Raw genomic sequence first — 19,992 nt, 5'->3', positions numbered from 1 at the left:
GGGAGAATTTAGTTTTTTAAGTTCCCTATATATTCTGGTTATCAGTCCTTTGATGTGTAGCTGGCAAATATTTTCTCCCACTCTGTGGGTGGTCTCTTCAGTTTAGAAACCATTTCTTTTGTTGTGCAGAAGCTTTTTAATTTTATGAAGTCCCATTTGTCCATTCTTTTTTTTTAGTTGCTGAGCTGCTGGGGTTCTATTGAGGAAGTCCTTGCTTATACCTATTACTTCCAGAGTGTTTCCTGCTACTTCCTGTACAAACTACAGAGTTTCAGATCTGATATTAAAGTCCTTGGTTCATTTTGAGTTGATACTAGCACAAAGTAATAAACATCGATCTAGTTTCAGTTTCTTGCAGACGGATAACCACTTTTCCAGCAACATTTGTTGAAAAGGTTGTCTTTTCTCCATCGTATATTTTTGGCACCTTTGTCAAAAATAAGGTGGGTATAGTTGTGTGGATTCATATCTGGGTCCTCTATTCTGTTCCACTGGTCTTCATGTCTGTTTTTGTGCCACTCCGTGCTGTTTTTGTGCTATTACTTTGTACTATAGTTTAAGTCGGGTATTGTGATACCACCAGCATTGCTCTTTTTGCTGACTATTGCCTTAGCTATTTGCAGTCTCTTGTGTTTCCAAAAAAATATGTTAGGGTAGATTTTTCAATCTGTGATAAAAGTCATTGGGATTTTGATGGGACTTGCATTAAACATGTAGATTGCTTTTGGTAGTATAGCCATTTTTACTATATTGATTCTATCAATCCATGAGCATGGGAGATCTTTCCATCTTCTGTAGTCTTCATCCATCTCTTTCTTCAGGGGTTTATAATTCTCCTTTTAGACGTCATTCACATCCTTTGTTAAGTTTACTCTAAGGTATTTGATTTTATTTTTGAGGCTATTATAAATGGAATTGTTTCCATATATTCCTTCTCAGTTGTTCATTGTTGGTGTATAGAAAAGTTAATGATTTTTGTAAGTTGATTTTTGTATTCTACCTTGCTGTAGCTATTTATGGTGTTTAGGGGTTTTTGGGTAGAGTTTTTTTGGTCTTTAAGGTATAGGATCATATCATATGCAAACAGGGATATTTTGACAGTTTCTTTACCTACTCGTATTCCTTTTATTTCTTCTTCTTGCCTTATTCCTCTGGTTAGGAATTCCAGTACTATGTTGAATAGGAGTGGGGATAGTGGGCACCCTTGTCTTATTCCTGATTTTAGGGGAAATGGTTTCAGTTTTTCACCATTAATTATGATGTTGGCTGTAGGTTTGTCATATATAGCCTTTACAATGTTGAGATACATTCCTCCTATTCCTAGTTTATTTAGAGCTTTTATCATGAAGTGGTGTTAGATCTTGTCGAAGGCTTTTTCTGCATCTATTGAGATGATCAAGTGGTTTTTGTCTTTGCTTCTATTGATGTGCTGTATTACATTTATAGATTTGTGTATGTTGAACCACCCCTGCATCTCTGGGATGAATTGACTTGGTTGTGGTGAATGATCTTTCTGATGTGTTGTTGGATTTAGTTTGCCATTATATTTTTGAGGATTTTTGCATTAATATTCATTAAGGAAATTAGCTTATAGTTCTCCTTTTTGGAGGTGTCTTTGTCTGGTTTTGGGATGAAAGTAATATTGGCTTCATAAAATGAGTTAGGTAGTGCTCCTTTCCTTTCTATTTCGTAGAACACTTTAAGGACAGTTGCTATTAGTTCTTTAAATGTCTGAAAGAATTCAGCAGAGAATCCATCAGCTCCTGGAGTTTTCTTTTTTGGGAGATGCTTTATTGCTGCTTCAATTTCATTCTGTGTTATTTATAGATCTATTTGGGTTGTTAATATCCTCTTGGTTCAGTTTTGGATGGTTGTAAATATTTAGAAATCTGTCAATTTCTTCAAGATTTTCAAATTTATTAGAATATAGGTTCTCAAAGTAGTCTCTGATGATTTCCTGGATTTCTGTGGTGTTTATTGGGTTTTGCATTTCTAATTTTACTGATTTGGGTTTTTTTCTCTCCTCATTTTAGTTAGATTTGCCAAGGGTCTTTCAATCTTATTTATTTTTTCAAAGAACCAGCTTTTTGTTTCATTGATTCTTTGTATGGTTTTTTTGGTTTCGATTGCATTGATTGCAGCCCTTATTTTTATTATTTCTCTCCTGTTTGTTTTGGGATTTGCTTGTTCTTATTTTTCTAGGAGTTTGAGATGTGATCAGATAGAATGCATGAGATTATTTCTATTTTCTTACATTTGCTGAGGATTGCTTTGTGTCCTAAGATATGATCAATTTTGGAGACAGTTCCCTGAGCTGCTGAGAAGAATGTACATTGTGCAGAAGTTGGATGAAATATTCTGTAGACATCAGCTAGGTCCATTTGATCTATGATGTGATTTAGGTCTAGAATTTCTTTATTGATTTTTTGTTTGGATGACCTATCTATTGGTGATGGGGGGTATTAAAGTCTCCCACTACCACTGTGTTGGAGTCTATATATGTTTTTAGGTCCTTCAGAGTATGTTTGATGCAATTGGGTGCATTGATGTTGGGTGCATATAGGTTGATAATTGTTATTTCCTTTTGGTCTATTTCCGCTTTTATTAGTATGGAGTGTCCTTCTTTATCTCATTTGATCAATGTAAGTTTGAAGTCTACTTTGTCCTAGATAAGTATTGCTACCCCTGTCTGTTTTGGGGTGCCACTAGCTTGGTAAATCTTCCAGCCTTTCATCCTCAGCCAGTGCTTATTTCTGTCAATGAGATGGGTCTCCTGTAAGCAACAGATTGTTGGATCTTCCTTTATAATCCAGTTTGCCAAACAATTTCTTTTGATGGGGTAATTAAGTCTGTTAACATTCAGTGTTAGTATTCATGAACGTGGTGATTCCTGTCATTTAGTTGTCTTTGTTGTTTAAGGTTTGATTGTGTGCAGCTGAATCAATGTTACTCTCTACTTTCTTACCTTTTCTTCTCCTGAGATTTGGTGTTGCCTGCCCTTTCATGGTTTTGTTTGCTTTCACTTTCTGTGTGCAGAGTGCCTTGGAATCTTTTGTAGTGGTGGCTTGGTGGTCATATATTGTTTTAGTTTCTGCTTATCATGGAAGACTTTTATTGCTCCATGTATTTTGAATGATAGTTTTGCTAGGTAGAGTATCCTAAGGTTGAAGTTATTTCATTCAGTGCCTGGAAGACCTCACTCCATGCTCTTCTTGCTTTTTGGTTTCTGTTGAGAAATCTACTGTGATTTTGATGGGTTAATCTTTGTATGTTATTTGTTTTTTCTCTCTTATAGCCTTCAGTATTCTTTTTCTGTTCTCTGTGCTTGTTGTTTTAATGATAATATGTTGTGGGGTAGTTCTATTTTAGTCAAGTCTGTTTGGTGTACTGGAGGCTTCATGTACCTGAATGGGCATAGTTTTCTCTAGATTTGGGAAATTTTCTGTTATTATTTTGTTGAATATATTATGTATTCCTTTTGCTTGCACCTCTTCTCATTCTTCAATGCCCATGATTCTCAGGTTTGGTCTTTTGATGGAGTTGGTGAGTTCTTGCATATTCCTTTCACAGGTCTTGAGTTGTCTGACTAATAGTTCTTCAGTTTTTTCCTTTAATTTCCATTTCATCTTCAAGTTCTGAGATTCTGTCTTCTGCTTGTTCTAGTCTGCTGGAGTGGCCTTCCATTTTGTTTTGTATTTCTGTTTCATTCTTTTTTCTGAGGTTTTCCATATCATGGGTCAATTCCTCTTTAATATTGTCAATTTTTGTCCTTAATTTATCTCTCTATTTATGGTATTCTCTGTTTCACTTTGGTGTTTACTTAGGGCTCTTATGAGTTCATTTATTTGTTTTTGTGGTTTCTCATATTCATTTTTGTTGTCTTGGAATTTCTTGAGTGCCTCATGTACATTTTGATGACCATGTCTAGTAACATCTCTATGAAATTCTCATTGATTACTTGCAGAATTTCTTCTTTCAGAATGTTCTTGTGGGCTTCGTTGGGTTCCTTGGTATAGTTTATCTTTGTTTTATTGGAGTCTGGATCTGGGTATCCATTTTCTTCATTTTCCTCTGTATCTTGTACAAATTTATTTTGGGGGGGAGAATGGTTTCCATCCCTTTTTCATCTTCCCATCACTCCACTTGGTGCTGTTTCTGTCCTTGGTCTATGTGTAATTTAGTACTAGCTAACTTACAATAGTAAAACTAACAAAACCAAGAAAGAAAGAGAAAAAAGAAAATGGAAATAAAAGAGAAAAAAATGGAGAACCAAAGAAATCAACAGGGAGAGATGGTGGACAATCAAACAGCAAACAAGACAAACAAACACTTAAAGAAAAGAAAAAAAAATTCCTGGTTCAGGAACAGTACAATTTCAGTATTAGTAGTTCTGGTGTTACTCCTTCAGCATCCAGTCCTGTTTGTCTGCTTATTTGCTCACCTGTTGGTCTGCATCTCCCAGCCAGGTTTGGAGCTGGCATCTGGTAGTGCTGGAGCCCTCCTGTTTCCTCAGTGTAACACTGCATGGAGAAGCCTTTTAAGGACTGGGGTTCAGGGTTTTGCAGTTTTGTTTCTTCATTTTTTTTTTTTCCAAGTATGGCTCCAGCAGGAAAGTATTCTGTTTGGTCTGCTGAAGTTCTCCTAAGCATGTTGGAGCTGGTGGCCAGTGACCGTTATTCCATTAATGCGGCCTTTCTAGGGAAGAAATTATTAATTATTTTCTTGTTTGTATTCATGATTCTGAATTAGCTATCATTTATCTATTAATGTGAAGACATTATCTACACCTAAGAAAAAGCTATTTCAGATAATTTAGGCTTCCACTTTGATTGATTGCTTTTGTCAGTTTGGTATTTATATTGATTATATTAATTGAATAGTTTTTTCCAACTCTTTTCTTTTTAAACTAAAACAGAATATACTCAACTGCTAAACAGGCTTTTTTTACTCACAGATTAGAAAACACACATGAGTTTGGCAATTGAGAAAACAGAGCATGTTGGATAATCAAGTCAAGGTTCACAACAATCTCTGTATGTAACACTGAGTGTCACTATAATGCAAAGATATGTGGCACCAACATGCTATTTAAAATCCAAATGATTTTATTCAGGTAAGACAGTTCTCATAGAGCCTGTCTAATAAATGTGCAAAAACACTCAAACAGCTAGGGGGTCTCCTTTGGAAGAACAGATATTCCAATTGGAAGAGGTTCTTTAACCACTTTTCCTGAAAAACACTGACTCTTTCCTTGAGTCACAAATTGAATATAGGAGAAAAGCATTTTATACCTGTCTCCATTTTATACCTGTTCTTTGTTCTGAGCCATTCTCTCCTGCAGCCACCATGAAATCAAGAAAAGACAGGAATGATCAATAACATCTTTATGACAAAGGATGGAAACTTCTCCTAAGGAACAGTGGAGTCTGGAAGGATAGACCTCCCTTCCAAATGAAGACAACTACTTGTAATGATGAGGCTGCACCCTGGAGCAGGGGTAATCACATCTTGGAAGCCAGATTTCTCCCCTCAAGTGATGGCAGCAATAACAATTTCTCCAGAACCCTTGAAGAACAAGGACTGAGATAATGGCCAGCCAGGCCATACCTGTGACTGGTATACCTTTTGTCCCTTGCCCCTACACTCATATACCCTAAAGATGAAAGAAGATGGACTAAGCATTTACTTTGCCTCTTTCCGCATGTATTCTGGGCCATGTAATAAATTTCCTTTCTCTGCCCTTCACCATGTTTCTTTATTTGGCATATAAGAGCAAGTGGCTGGACTTGATGTGAGGAATACCAGGAGTTTGAGCTTGGGGTCCAAAACTCCAGTTTCACAATGATCAAATATGATAATGAATGTGTCCAGATTAATGGTACATTAATAGCTGAGAGAAGAAAATTTGAGACTGTTAGTGCTCTGACCAAACAGAAGTTCATTTTTAATTATACAAAGTCCACGTGAGTTTGGGTGTTACTGAGTCTTTATAACTCAAAATCTTTTCAGTTTTACTGAGGTCTAGAAGCAGTCAGTTTTTCCAATCCTGTGGGTCCTTATTTCTAGACTTTTCCTTTTTTCTGGTTTGAAAACTGGCAATTCATCTGTTTCTTCTACCACCGTGCTAATTGCAACCTGTAACAACCAACACTCACTTCTGACACTGTCATTTTCAAACCTCTTTGCTTCAGTTGGCCAGTAGACTGCTTCCCAAATTATCACAGGCAATTGAAAGGTTTTATGTTTATACAACATGGATCTCCACGTGCCAGCTTCTGTTCTCAGTGTCATCATCTCCTGCTGCCTGAACTCTAAGTCAGATTTGTTAAATTAGCACTGCATTTTGAAATACCAATTTCCATATTAATTATGGAAGGATGAATGTCTCAATACATCAGCCCCCAAATCCTGGTTGCTTAATAGAAGTCTATTTCTTGCTCATATGAAATGACTGAGGGATTGAGGATAGGAGAGATGATTCAGATTTAGGTTCGAGTCAGGGTTTGCTTCAAAAAGAAGTAAGGGAAAATTGCAGTCCTACTTACTTTGTTGGATTTCTGAAAAAAGGACACTTTACACTAAATTCATGGTTTCTCCTTGTGATTTATCTTTAATCCAAAAGTCTCAGGGACTGTAGAAGTTAAATAAAATGACACATATCATAGAAAGTACTTCTAAACACCAGTTCTATCCCATTACTTGTAATCATTAGAATGATGAGTTAGCCTATAAGTACTGGGAGGAATCACTGACAGTAAAGCAAATAAAGAACAGAGTACAGAAACCTTGATTCACCTGTACTGCTCTAAAGCCGCTGCACTCCTTAAAGGTGACTATTGATCATGGCTTAGTGGGTAAGGCGCTGGGCTTGGGTGTCACAGAGCTGCATTCTCACCTCGGTTCACCAGTTAATTGGTTCTCACTGCATTTCTAAGCCTCTATTTATAAGTTGCCACCCTATAGAGCAAAGGGGAAGAGACTCATAAATTTCAGGTCCTTAAGAAAAAGAAAATAGACAAATGTTCATAAGACACCATGATCTGGATGCTTGGTGTGATCATTGCTACCAAGGTTCCATGCATCCCAGGCTTTCTCAGCAGACAGAGCTATAAGGTAGAAGTATCTAGACACACTCACATGGGAAGAGAGGTGTGTTTGTTTTTTGCATGTATTTTTTATGGTTGCACTGACAAGCACACCTGGATTCACTATGGCAGGGGTTCTGTTTTGATTTGGTAGGGTTTTTTTTTTTTTTTGTGGCATGGTATTATTACATATGTTCAGAAAGTGAAAGTTCAGTTAGCAAGGAATTAGGAGGTATCTGGTACATAGTGAATACTAGATAAATATTTTCTTATCATTTATTATAAACATAAGTGGTATAGATTGGCTTGTGATTGTTGGGTCTTAGGGAAAAGAAGAGCTACAAAGTCTCTGTCAGAATGGAACCTGTGAACCTCTTCTGTATTCTGAGATAGAAGTTATTATTTATGTGAAAAGAAAGAAGTATAGATCTATGTTAAATATACTTACATTTCAGATACATATTTTTGTTTTAAAATAATCAGAAATTTCTGTATGGAAGTTGACTCAACATCCAACATCCTAAAGTATCTGTCTTTCCTGGGAAGGAACATGAAAGCATTGAGGGGCAGATTTCACTGAGATTATTCCTAGATGGCACCTTTGCCAAATTCCTTTGACTAGGAAGCTAGCCACTGTCAGGAAAGTTATTTTTATTAAAGAAAATTATAGTAAGAAGAGAACTACTTTCATACTGTCAGAAATAATTCTCAAACTCATGTATGTAATGAACTTAAGAAATAAGCAACTTTTGGGTAACAATTTGTTTTTCTAATGTATAAATCAAGTTGACAGATTTTTGCTTTACAATGAGCAGATATTGGAGCAGGTCAGAGCAGTACAATTAATTGCTACTCTAGGGGTCATGAAAGATTAATTTGGAATGAGTCAATAGTGATTGTATAGGGCATTATTACTTTGTTAGAGATAAAATTGGCTGATATTCCAATGCTACTATATTGCATTTTTAATATTAATGAAAAGTTCCACAAGCTTTATAGCCAGAGTTATTATATCATTTTTTATTCAATTAAGTTATATTTCTACATTTTGGTAAGATAATTTTATCAGTGACTATTGGTAGTAGACTCTCATGTGCCTGATGAAATGTATTTGGTCATTGCAGCTTACCACAAGGTTGTCTTGTTCCAGAGAAAGTTGGTAGAGTTTCTCTAGTGTCCCACTCATTATATTATAATTAGAGTTTTGGAGTTACCTCTGTAGGACATGAAATTAGGTAATTTTAGAGTAATCTTAATGTTACCTTTAGATGGTCTAATATCATCCTATAATTTTACAAATGAAGGAATTCAAGTTTAGAAAAGTAAAAAAAAAAAAGAGTTCAAAATCACAAATAGTGGGAATGCTAAATCCAGAATTCAGGCATTGGACTCTGGTTCCCAAGTACTCCATGCATAACAACCCCCCCTGAAAGTGTAAGAAGTTAACTGTACAGAATCCTATTTATCCATTGATCCACTAGGGACTCTGAGTAAGGACTCTCCAGGACATCATTTAATGGAGCAAGAATTAAACATGGGTGACAATACAGACAATAATTTTAAGGAAAATAAGGAAAATATATCAACCTGTGTTTCTGTAAAATTAATTAAATTTTTAACCATTACAGCCCTAACCACAGTGTTAGAAATGTTTTTACAGATAGGGTTCATGTTTTTCAAATAGCTTTATTTTGTAACTATGGTTTTTTGTTTGTTTTTGGCAGTACTGGGATTTGAACTCAGGACCCAGTGCTTGCTAGGCAGATGTGCTACCACTTGAGCCACTCCACAAGCCCATTTTGCATTGGTTATTATTGAAATAGGGTCTCACTTTATGCCTGGACTGGCCTGGACTGTGATACTCCTATTTATGTTTCTAGCATAGCGGGGCTAACAGATGTGCACCACCTTACCCAGCTTTTGGTTTTCAAACTTTTTGACCAGTCTGGCCTTGAACTGCTATCCTCCTAATCTCTGCCTCCCAATTAGTTAGGATTACAGGCTTGAGCCACTGCATCTGGCTATAACTATGTTATTAGGCTACAGTCCCTCGGCTTTAAAAACATATGCTAAAATTGAGCTGCAATCCTTTCTTGCATTTTGTTTTGTTGACTGGCTGGTTGTTAGGTTGTTTTGGTTGTGACTTATTTATTCTCTTGTTTGTGCTGCCTAGTTACACATTTAGTTCCTTCACCTTGGTGTTGAACTACTCACTATAGCCTTGACCCAGAAATATGATCCTTTTTTTACCTCAAGAATGTCCACTTAGCATCTAGAATTAGCGTGGGTTTAGTTCCCTAAATGGAACTAATGTCTAAAGACATTTTATGTTCAACTGTATAAAAGTATGACAAAAATGACCAGGATTCAGGAGGGATTTTTATAAAGCAGAAATAATGAGGCTGATTCTCTGACTCACAGGTCCTACAGATGAATCCCACTGTCAGGTCAGCTGGAGAGGAAGAGAGACAGACAACTTCCTCTTGTCTAGTGGTTGGGATAGGTGGCCTCCTTATTTCTTAAATCCCCAAAGCCTCCTTAGCTGAGCTACACTCCAACTCCCTTGTTCTCATTTCCCAGACTAATCTCTGTTTAGACACAATGCAGCACAGAGAGTTACAAGGTTCCCAGGAGCCTGTGTCCCAGAACAGCTACAGCAAAGCCAGGCTTTATTCCTCCTTCCCTGCTTCCCTGAGCTCATGACACTAATAAGATCCTGTGATGATTATTTCAGACAAAAGAGCAAATAAGTTTTTGTTTGGTTTTATTGCCAATCATTGTGAATCCCAGTTAGGGAAAAGACTGAGTTTTTCATTCAAAGTATGAATACTTCAAGGACCAAAAGATGGGCTTTCCCAAGATTCATAACCAACTACAGGCAGGGTTTGCATTCACTCCTCTTTTTCTCATTCCATCTTTTACTTATTTTCTCTATAGTATGTGGTGTATATTGGCTGCTCAATAAATGGTCATCTAGTTCTCCTCCCTTCTTCTTGGGTCCCTACCTGCTTCGTTCCTTGGGAAGGACCCCATGAAGGTATGCACAGCAGTGGTGACCCTCTCCACCCCCAGAACAGCACCACAGCCTGGCTTGCACCCAGCAACTAATCCAGAACCAGTGAGAGCTGTTCCACAGTCCTGGAAGCCAGGACATGCTGGCAGGATGGAAAGAAGCCCCCATTGTAGTTCAACTAGACCACAAAACTCCTGTCCACTTTGAGAGCTAACAAAATGCAAAGGATATTCGGAATATAATACAGTTGAGTAAGCAGGTGCCACTGCCTGATGCTTGGAGTGAACAGAGACCTTGGAGCAGAAATGACACAGTGTGCCATGAAGGGAAGTTCAGAGGGAAAGGCTGTGTAAAATAAAGACATCGTAAACAGAAGGGACAGTGTGAATAAGGGTATGGAGTTCTGCCAACTAATGCCTAATCAGTGTGATCAAGGTTGGTAAAGACATACCAAATTCTAAGGTAGGTTTTTTTTTTTTGACAGTACTGGGGTTTGGACTCAGGGCCTCAGGCATTCTACCACTTGAGCCACTCCTCCAGCCCCCAAGGTAGACTTTCTAAGGAGAATTATCTATTCATGCATTAGGTCATTCAACAGGCATTTATGGAATGCATGCTCACAGTATACAAGGCAAAAGACATGGGCAGATTAGTAAGGCTTGTTCTCTGTCCTTGACAAACTCAGTTTAGCAAATATTATTTAAAAAGTGACAGGTGCTAGGATAAAGGTTGGAACAAAATGTTACAGGAACACGGAATGATTGCTTCTGATTAAACAGGTCAAGAAGTCTTCACGGGGAAGAGATTTTGAAATTATTAAATAGAACAGGAAAGGGCTGTTTGTTCATATTGTCAAGATGTTTAAATTTGTCTGTACCTATTTTAGCTTGCTGTATGTGTGAGAATGCTTCAGTTGCTGATATGCTTATAAATTAGATGTTAATTAATGAAGTGAGAATGATGCACGGAGGAGATGAAAATTTATTTTAGAAGGACTTTGTAGAATGGAGTTCTTTACCAAAATCGAATTATGCAAATAAAACAAACTGCATTTGTAATTGCAAGGGACCTGGGAATGTTATTTAAATATGTTAAGAACACTCTAACTGTGAATACTTATAAGGCTGACTAATTTCCTATTGAGATGATGTGTATATTAACAGCATACATTTCTAGTTCTTTTTCTGGGCAGGCTCCCTACCACTTGAAATAATTTTCTTCTCAATATTAATGCAGTTCTCTGCATATAAAGGTAGTGAATTGGCCATTGTTTCTCAAATGTAATGTATACTCTGCTTTAGTTTCTAGTCTTGCTTTTCAAAAAGACATTTTTAGTGACCTACAATGTATATGCATGCCCAATCTTAAATTCAGGTAAGTTAAAAATATATACTTTTTTACAGATGTATATATTCATGTAACTATCTTTTGAATCAAAATAAATGACATTGCTGGTGGAGTGGCTCAAGTGGTAGAGTGCATGACTAGCAAATGTGAGGACCTGAGTTCAAATCTCAGTACCACCAAAAAAAAAAAAAAATACAAGACATTTCCAGAACCTTCAAAGGCTCCCTTCTGCCCTCTCCCAGTTAATGCTTGGCCCTCCTGGGGCACTGCCATTCTGGTTTCTATCACTATCAACAAGTTGCCTATTTTTGAACTTTATATAAATGGAATCATACAAGACAAAATTCTTTTGGACTGTTTTCCCTCAATAATGGGTCTCTGAGAGTGAACCATGTCACATATGATGTGTTGCCTGCCAAAGCTGTTCATTAGATTCCGTTTTTTAATGGAAGGGCTACAGTCTTCCTTCGGTATCTGTGTGAGACTGGTACTGCTTTCAAATACCAGAATCTGTGAATATTCAAATCTCTTATGTGAAATGGCATACTATTTGTACAGAACCTTTTTTTATCTTCTTACGTACTTTAAATCATCTTTGATTATATTGCCTGATACAATGTACATGCTATGTAAATAGTCATTATACTATATTGTTTAGGGAACAATGGCAAGAAAAAAGTTTATACATGTTCAACCAACGTGCAGTTTTTCCCTAATATTTTCAGTATGTAGTTGGTTGAATACACACAAAACACACAGATTGAGGGTCAACTGTGCATCTCTTTGGTGGAGATAGACTTTCATTTACTTAGGGAAATGAGTGGAATTACTGGGTCATAGGATAGGTGTGATAACAGATGGTTGTTCAACAGCTTCTCAAAGAGTATCCTAAATCCCTACCACCAGAGTATGAGAGAACCGGTATTGTGAGCTTTCTTAAATGTAGACACACTGGAGTACATGTACCACCTCATGTGGTTCTAATCTGCCCTTCCCAGTCACCAGTTATGTTGTGAACCACTTCATGATGTACTCATTGACCATTGGGATAGCTCCTTGTGATTTGCCATTTAAACCTTTTCTGTTCATTTAAAAAATCTGGGTTGTCCTTGTCCTAGTAAACTGTAGGATTTCTACAGATATATGTACTGCCAATTGTTTTTCTAGTTTTTACTCTTTTAATGGTGTATTTTTTGCTGAAACTGGGTTCTTAACTTCGAAGAGGTCCAGTTTATCACTCTTATCTCCTGGTTAATGCCCCCCAAGGGAACAATTTTCACAAAATGAGAACAAAATGTGTTAATGTTTCTCACAGAACCCTCATCCATCCACAGATACAAGTTTTGATGCTCACTTTGATAGCTATTGCTCTAGTAAATTGTTACAGACAGCTGATAGATCAATAGCACCCAAAAAATTAACACTAAGATACCAACATGGGAGAATTGAATTAATTTTCTTTTTGAGATAAGATCTCACTCTCTATCCCAGGCTGGCCTGGAACTCACTATGCTCCCCACAATGACCTCAAACTTCTTATCCTCCTGTCTCAGCCTCTTGAGTGCTGGGATTATAGGCCTGAGCCACTACAACCGGGTAGGAGGATTGAATTTTAAACTAAATAGACACCTTGTCCAAACTTTTGAGTAATAGTTACTATGAAATATTACATATTTTAAAAATTATGTATAAATATATACCAAATAAATGTTTATGCCTTACTGTGTTTCAGAAACTCAATAATATTTAAAAGCTCTGAGAAAATCAGTTTACCTAAAAGTTTTGGAGCAAAACTCTGTTCTTTTCTTCCCCTCTATATCCAGGTAGCACCTCGTGTTTTTTCCTTGATCTGCTTTTCTTCACCAGCCCAATGCACGTGCACACACACACAGGTACTTGTCCCAGTGGAAGAACACACAACTGAAATAGTTACGGTTTCTGAAAGTTACTCTAACTTGTCAGAGCACAAATGTATTAGATGGTCTTTAATGACTGAAGCATTGTGAAAATTGTCTTTAATAGTTAATTACATGCTGTTTATTTTTTTATTATTGTTTTCTTTATATTGTTTCTTTGTTGAAAGTGCAGTTTGAATTTGGGGACTTGTGCTTGCTAGGCAGGTGCTCTGCCTCTTAAACTATGCCCTCAGTTCTTTTTTTGCTTTAGTCATTTTTTTTTGGATAGAGACTCTTGTTTTTGCTCAGGGCCAGTGTCAGACTGAGTTCCTCTTACCTCGTGAGTGCCTGGGATTACCTGTTTGTGCCAGCACACTCAGCTTATTTGTTGATATTGGGTCTCATTAACTTTTTGCCCTGGCTGTTTTTAAACTGCAGTCCTTCTGATCTCTGCCTTCCAAAGAGCTGAAAATTCAGGTGTGAGCCACCACACCTGGTCCTCCATGCACACTTTTTTTTTTTAGAGATTTCATTATTTTATTTCATATAAGTATATAAAGCCTATCAACTATATATCCTCACCTTTACCTCCATCATTTACCCTCTCCCCTCCCACAATTATCCCCCCACATACTGTACCTATTTCACAGTCCTGTTTTTCATTATTGATTACAAAGTTAATGTTCAAAGGGGTTTCTTGATGTATCCCAGCTGTGACTATATTATACTTTGGCCAGTTCAACACCTTTGTTACTTTCCTTTACCCCTCCCTCCCACCCCCCATATTCAACAGTTTTCAGTACACATCCTTATGTCCTCTATCTGCACAGATGCAATGCATTTCTTTTTTTTTAATTCATTTATTCACATGTGCATACACTGTTTGGGTCATTTCTCTCCCCTGCACCCCTCCCCCTTCTTCTCCCCCTCTCCCTACTCAGTTCCATGCAGGTCCTGTTCTGCCCTTATCACTAGTTTTGTTGAAGAAAAGTGACAAGCATAATAAGGAAGACAAAGTGTTTTTGTTAGTTGAGTTAAGGATAGCTATACAGAAATATTCCTAGCATTGCTTTTGTGTACATGTGTTATGATCCATGTTGATTCATCTCTAATTGATCTTTACCCTGGTTTCTGATCACCTTTTCATGATAACCTCTGTTGCTTTAAGGTTTCTGTATTAGCTCCTCTGGAGTGGGGACATCAAACGCTTTCATGTTTTGGTTTTTCTACTTATTCCTATATCTCCCGTATGTGCTCTCCCCTTGTCATGTGATCCAAGTCCAACAACATTGCTGCATTTGCCCTAGATCTAAAGTCTGCATATGAGGGAGAACATACGATTGTTGGTCTTCTGAACTTGGCTAACCTCTCTCAGAATGATGTTCTCCAGTTCCCTCCATTTACCTGCCAACGATAAGATTTCATTCTTCTTCATGGCTGAGTAAAATTCCATTGTGTACAGGTACCACATTTTCTTCATCCATTCATCAATAGTGGGGCATCTTGGTTGTTTCCATAACTTGGCTATTGTGAATAGCATTGCAATAAACGTGGGTGCATGCACACTTTTTAAATAAAAAAAATACACAGAGGGCTAGGAAAAATAGCTTAGTGATAAAGTGTTGTCTGGCATTTGTGCAACTCTGAGTTTGGTCCCAGCACCACCACAAAAAATAAATAAATAAAAAAGAACAAAAAAAGTGTGAAGTCATTATTCTCAACAAAGGAATATGCTTATGTTTTCATGTTCTAATTAATGAGATTATCATACGTATATAATGGATTTCAAATAATCATATTAAAACACAATTATTCAACATAAGGTAAAATCTTTTTAAACTTAAAACACTTACAAACATCAGGGCCTTGGTTGGTACCAAGGGGTGAGATTTGTTTTTCCTCATGGATTATCCATATAAATGAAAGTTTACCCTAATTATCAACGAAACACTTGTCTGTCCAGGAAAGTTCTAGCTATAAACAAAGACATAAAAATTTCATATGCCTTACTAGAACTAGATCAAATCTGTGAAATAGTTGAGACCATATCTTATGGCTTGACTAAGAATCTCCCCTCCATACCAGATAAACTGATTCACAATATTAAGACCCTGTGTTTTTCAAGTGTGGATCTTTCCAAATTTTCATGTTTATTCTGGATTTTAAAAAACTTAGTGCAAGAATATTAAGTATTTTATTTTGTCATTTGTTCATTATTTGCTTATGAAAATTATTGTTTACATGTGAACCATAAATGCAACAAAAGATTACATATTATTTGATATAAAGAGATAAAGGGAGTGGCTGGCTGAAAACAAAGTTAGGTATCCTTGGGATAGGGAGAGGGGTCAGGAAGCTTTATAGAGTGATAAAACAGTGTTTGAAAGATAAATATGTTTTTTATTTCTCCTCCTCATCTGTCCTTCCTCTATTTCCTTTTACTGTTCTCTTCACTGTTGTTCTTCTTGCCGAAATGGATGGATGATCTCTAGCACAACCCAAGAAGTCTACACTAACTACTCTCACAGCTGTGAAGATGTGGAGGTAGAAAACAATAATCTGGAAGTCTCCTTCAGTATCAGTTTTTCAGGATCCATTTACCTATGGGCTCAATATCAATGATCACTGATGAATAACAAAGCACAGAAGAGCCTACTCAGGGAGGATCCCATATCAGAGGACATATTTGTTGAAAGCTCTGGAAGCTTGACTTAGGTGGCAAAAGTTCAGAAAATTCAGTCATCTTTGGTTTGGCTTTAAATTCCTAATGAAAGTTGGATTTTTAGTGATCCATTCTGTGTTAGATTGTTCCCTCAATACATCTTATTCTGTTCTATTGGGAGTGGGACTGAATTTCTAACAGCAGGGAGCATAATAATACTGTATTTCTAACAATTAGCTCTCCCTAAGGGCTCCAGCACAATAATCACCTTGGACTTGAAGTGGAGCCCAGGTGAACTGCTCTTCCTCAGCTCACAAGGATGCTGGTTTCCTAGGAACACTAGATCTCTGCAATGTTGTTTTCTGTTACATGTTTTCTGAAACTTTCCTACTAATTATCAAACAACATCCTAACCAAAGCAATTCTGATAAATAATTTATATCTGTTTACAAAAGAAAAATGAAGAAATCTGGAGAGCATACTCTGAGCCAAGAAATTATGCATTATTCATTCAACAAAAAAACTCTTAATTATTTCTAGCATAATGTGCTAGACTCATCAGTCCTCACAAATTATTTTCACCCTCAATTCTTTCCTAAAGGGTTATACTTCCTTCTTTTTTTCACATCACTTAAGTAGACACATGTCCTACTTAAAGAATATTTCTTAGTAGTCTTAAATTTGGAAAATGTTTTTTATTAAATGGGAAGAAATTTAGGGCTTTGTAGAGGTTGGAGTCTCAATCAGTAGAAAGGAAAAAGAGAAGAGTGGGAGAGGGAGTGTGATTGTGTTGTATTGAGATTTGCAGGGGTATGGTATGGGTAGAAACATGAAACATTTTCAAGAGAATTATGGTTGTGATAGCCCTTTCTCTAGCATGTACTAAAAAGATCCAGATCTTCTTATGGTCTAGTATTAGCTGATCTTGGGATATTACCTATCAGAAACAGTGGTGCCTGAAATTCCAGTCATTTCCCTGGCTGCGGGCATATAGACTAATGTGGAAACTTTATAGTCTTATTACAGTTATTTTGTTCAAAATGTGTCTTTACCAATTGCAAGTCTCTTGCCTTAACTTTTGGTGTCTTCTTTTAAGATCCTCAGTTAATATTCCAAATATGTAGATGATCACTAGCAAATATTTTAATGTTTCAATGGTGAAGATAGAGGTGTCCAGTGTGGATGGAAAAGGTAAGACTTGTGCTGTACTGAGCTTTCTCTTACTTTTGGGGTTCAGATCCTGACATTTGCTCTGATTCACTAGCTCTCCAACGATGCTGCAGAAAACATGAGGAAAACATATTTCACTATACTTAGGTGAAGTTGAAAGCCATCTATTCAAGAATTAAAAGTTCAAAAATTTCCCTTCTGTATTGTTTTGAGGTGTTTTCATTGTGATTATAACTTCTTTATAATTTGTGTTTGTTGATTCTTCTGCTTTTTTGTTTTGTTTTATTTTAGCTGTACCAAAGATGTCAACCGTCTTGTGTTTGGTGCCTCTCTTTCATGATGGTGATTTTTCTGAAATATTTGGTGATTTTTAATTGATTATTTTCATATATATATTTGTTTTAAGGTGATGGATTTGGGGGTGGGGAAGGAAAAGACTTGTTTCTGTGTTGCTGGTTGCTGGTGCCAATTGGTACACATGGGATTCATCAAACTCTTCTTTGTACTACACAAATTTGATAACATTTGTTCTAATATTTTCATTGTTCTTGTGACCATCTCTCTTGATGTAGTTATTCTTCATGACATCTGTTTTGGTGTCAATAGAACCTACCATTTTCAAAGACAGAAAAATACTCTATTTGTAGTTTATTCATTTATATCTTTAGTTCTGTCACTGCCACCAAGGGACATTCTTAAATACAGTCATGCCCTGCATAATGATGTTTTGGTCAATGATGAACCACATATATGATATATCCCATAAGATTACAATGAAGCTTAAAAATTTTTATTATCTAGTGACATTGTAGCTGTCATAATGACATAGAACAATGTGCATATATGTTTGTGGTGATGCTGGTATAAACAAACAACTGCTTGGCCAGTTTCAAACTGTGTATATAAATATATAAATATATATATATATGTATAGCACACACACATAATACTTGATAATAATCATAAATGACTATGTTACTGATTTATATATTTACTATGCTATAATTTTTATGGAAATTTTTTATTAAAAACATTTACTAAAAGACAGTATGCAGTATCACGTTGGCAACAGTCATACATCTCATGTTTATGGATTCTTCTAATTGAGTCATTTTCTCTTCTGCTGGACTTAATCTCCTGTTTACTTAAAGTCTATGATGTTTGCAAAACAAAATTGCATAAAGATGCAGGATATACCACATTGTTAAGTGATGTGTGACTATAGTTATTGAATGACTGATAGAAATCCTACAGAAAGAAAAACAACCTAGCGTTTTCTTCCTCATACCATTAAGAGTATTAAGTAAATGCCTTCTCACTTAACTTTAGCAAATGCAAAACAGCATCCTTGACATGCATGACCGGTTTTTAATGCACAGAATCAGAAGTGGTGGACATGAATTTTATGAAGGACTATATTGTTTGTGATTTATCGAAAATACTGCAAGGAAAAAAGAATACATCAATAAGTTGTCTCTGTTCTATTGATTGTGAGGCTTATAGACTGCCGACCTTTGAAGAAAAACTTCAAATCTTTTCAAAGAAATTTCCTGGAAGAAATATGAGATTTTTTATAGCATTTTGCTCTATATAGCATTTACTATGTACAAAATATGCAAGTTTTAGACATTTTGGAAACACCAATCAATATTCCTGGATCCAATTATTACCCTGAATAAAAACCTTTAAAAAATGACTCTCTTTTCACAATGTATTTTTACAAATGTACCGTGGCTACCATTTTGGCAGAAGAACAAATTCAATGTTAAGTTTTAAAGGAATCTTACTTCCTGTTATTTTAACTTCTGGAATTCTTACCTTCTCCTACTTTTCTGACTCTTCCTGCATAATCTGCTTTATGAATCCATGCTATTCTTTTCTCCTTAAACTCTGACATTTGCTAAGTTGATGTCCAAAGTCTCCTTCCTTCCTTATACATTCTCCTTGGAAAAATTCACACACCTCTCTGGTTTTATTGCCTCCGATGTTTCTAGATCTCTACCTGGAGCCCTAAGATCTTATGTGATTTCATGAGCCTTCGGGTCGAGTGCTTCTGGAAGTCTACAATACATCTTGAAGAGGTCCTTGAATCACCATCAAGATCTTGGAGAAGGAGTACTGTGTTCTAGAGTTACAGTCCTGAGAAACTGATGGTGTAGAGATGAAAGCCTTCAAAGCTAAAAAGGTGCCCAAACTGTCCAATGGCTAAATGATATAAAGGATATAATAATTCCTAAATAGTTCCAGTAGTTGAAAATTACAAAATTAAAACATATTTTTTGTATTTTCACTAATTCATTTGGCTACCCTTCAGTAATTTGCAGGAGTGGATTTACCTCTAGTCTTTCCCTTCAAAATGAATTTCTTACAATTTTTTTCTTTTATTATTTATATGTGCATACAATGCTTGGGCCATTTCTCCCCCCTCCCCCCACCACTTCCCTTACCACCCACCCCACCCCTTCCCTCTCCCCCCGACCCCCTCAATACCCAGCAGAAACTATTTTGCCCTTTCCTCTAATTTTGTTGAAGACAGAGTATAAGCAATAATAGGAAGGAACAAGGGTTTTTGCTAGTTGAGATAAGGATAGCTATACAGGGAGTTGACTCACATTAATTTCCTGTGCATGTGTGTTGTCTTCTAGGTTAATTCTTCTTGATCTAACTTTTTCTCTAGTTCCTGGTCCCCTTCTCGTAATGGCATCAGTTGCTTTTAAGGTATCTGCTTTAGTTTCTCTGTGTTGAGGGCAACAAATGCTAACTAATTTTTTAGGTGTCTTACCTATCCTCACCCCTCCCTTGTGTGCTCTCGCTTTTATC

The sequence above is a fragment of the Castor canadensis genome, chromosome 14 (assembly GCF_047511655.1).
Source record: "Castor canadensis chromosome 14, mCasCan1.hap1v2, whole genome shotgun sequence".
Lineage (NCBI taxonomy): Eukaryota > Metazoa > Chordata > Mammalia > Rodentia > Castoridae > Castor > Castor canadensis.
This window is presented reverse-complemented; position numbering follows the sequence as displayed.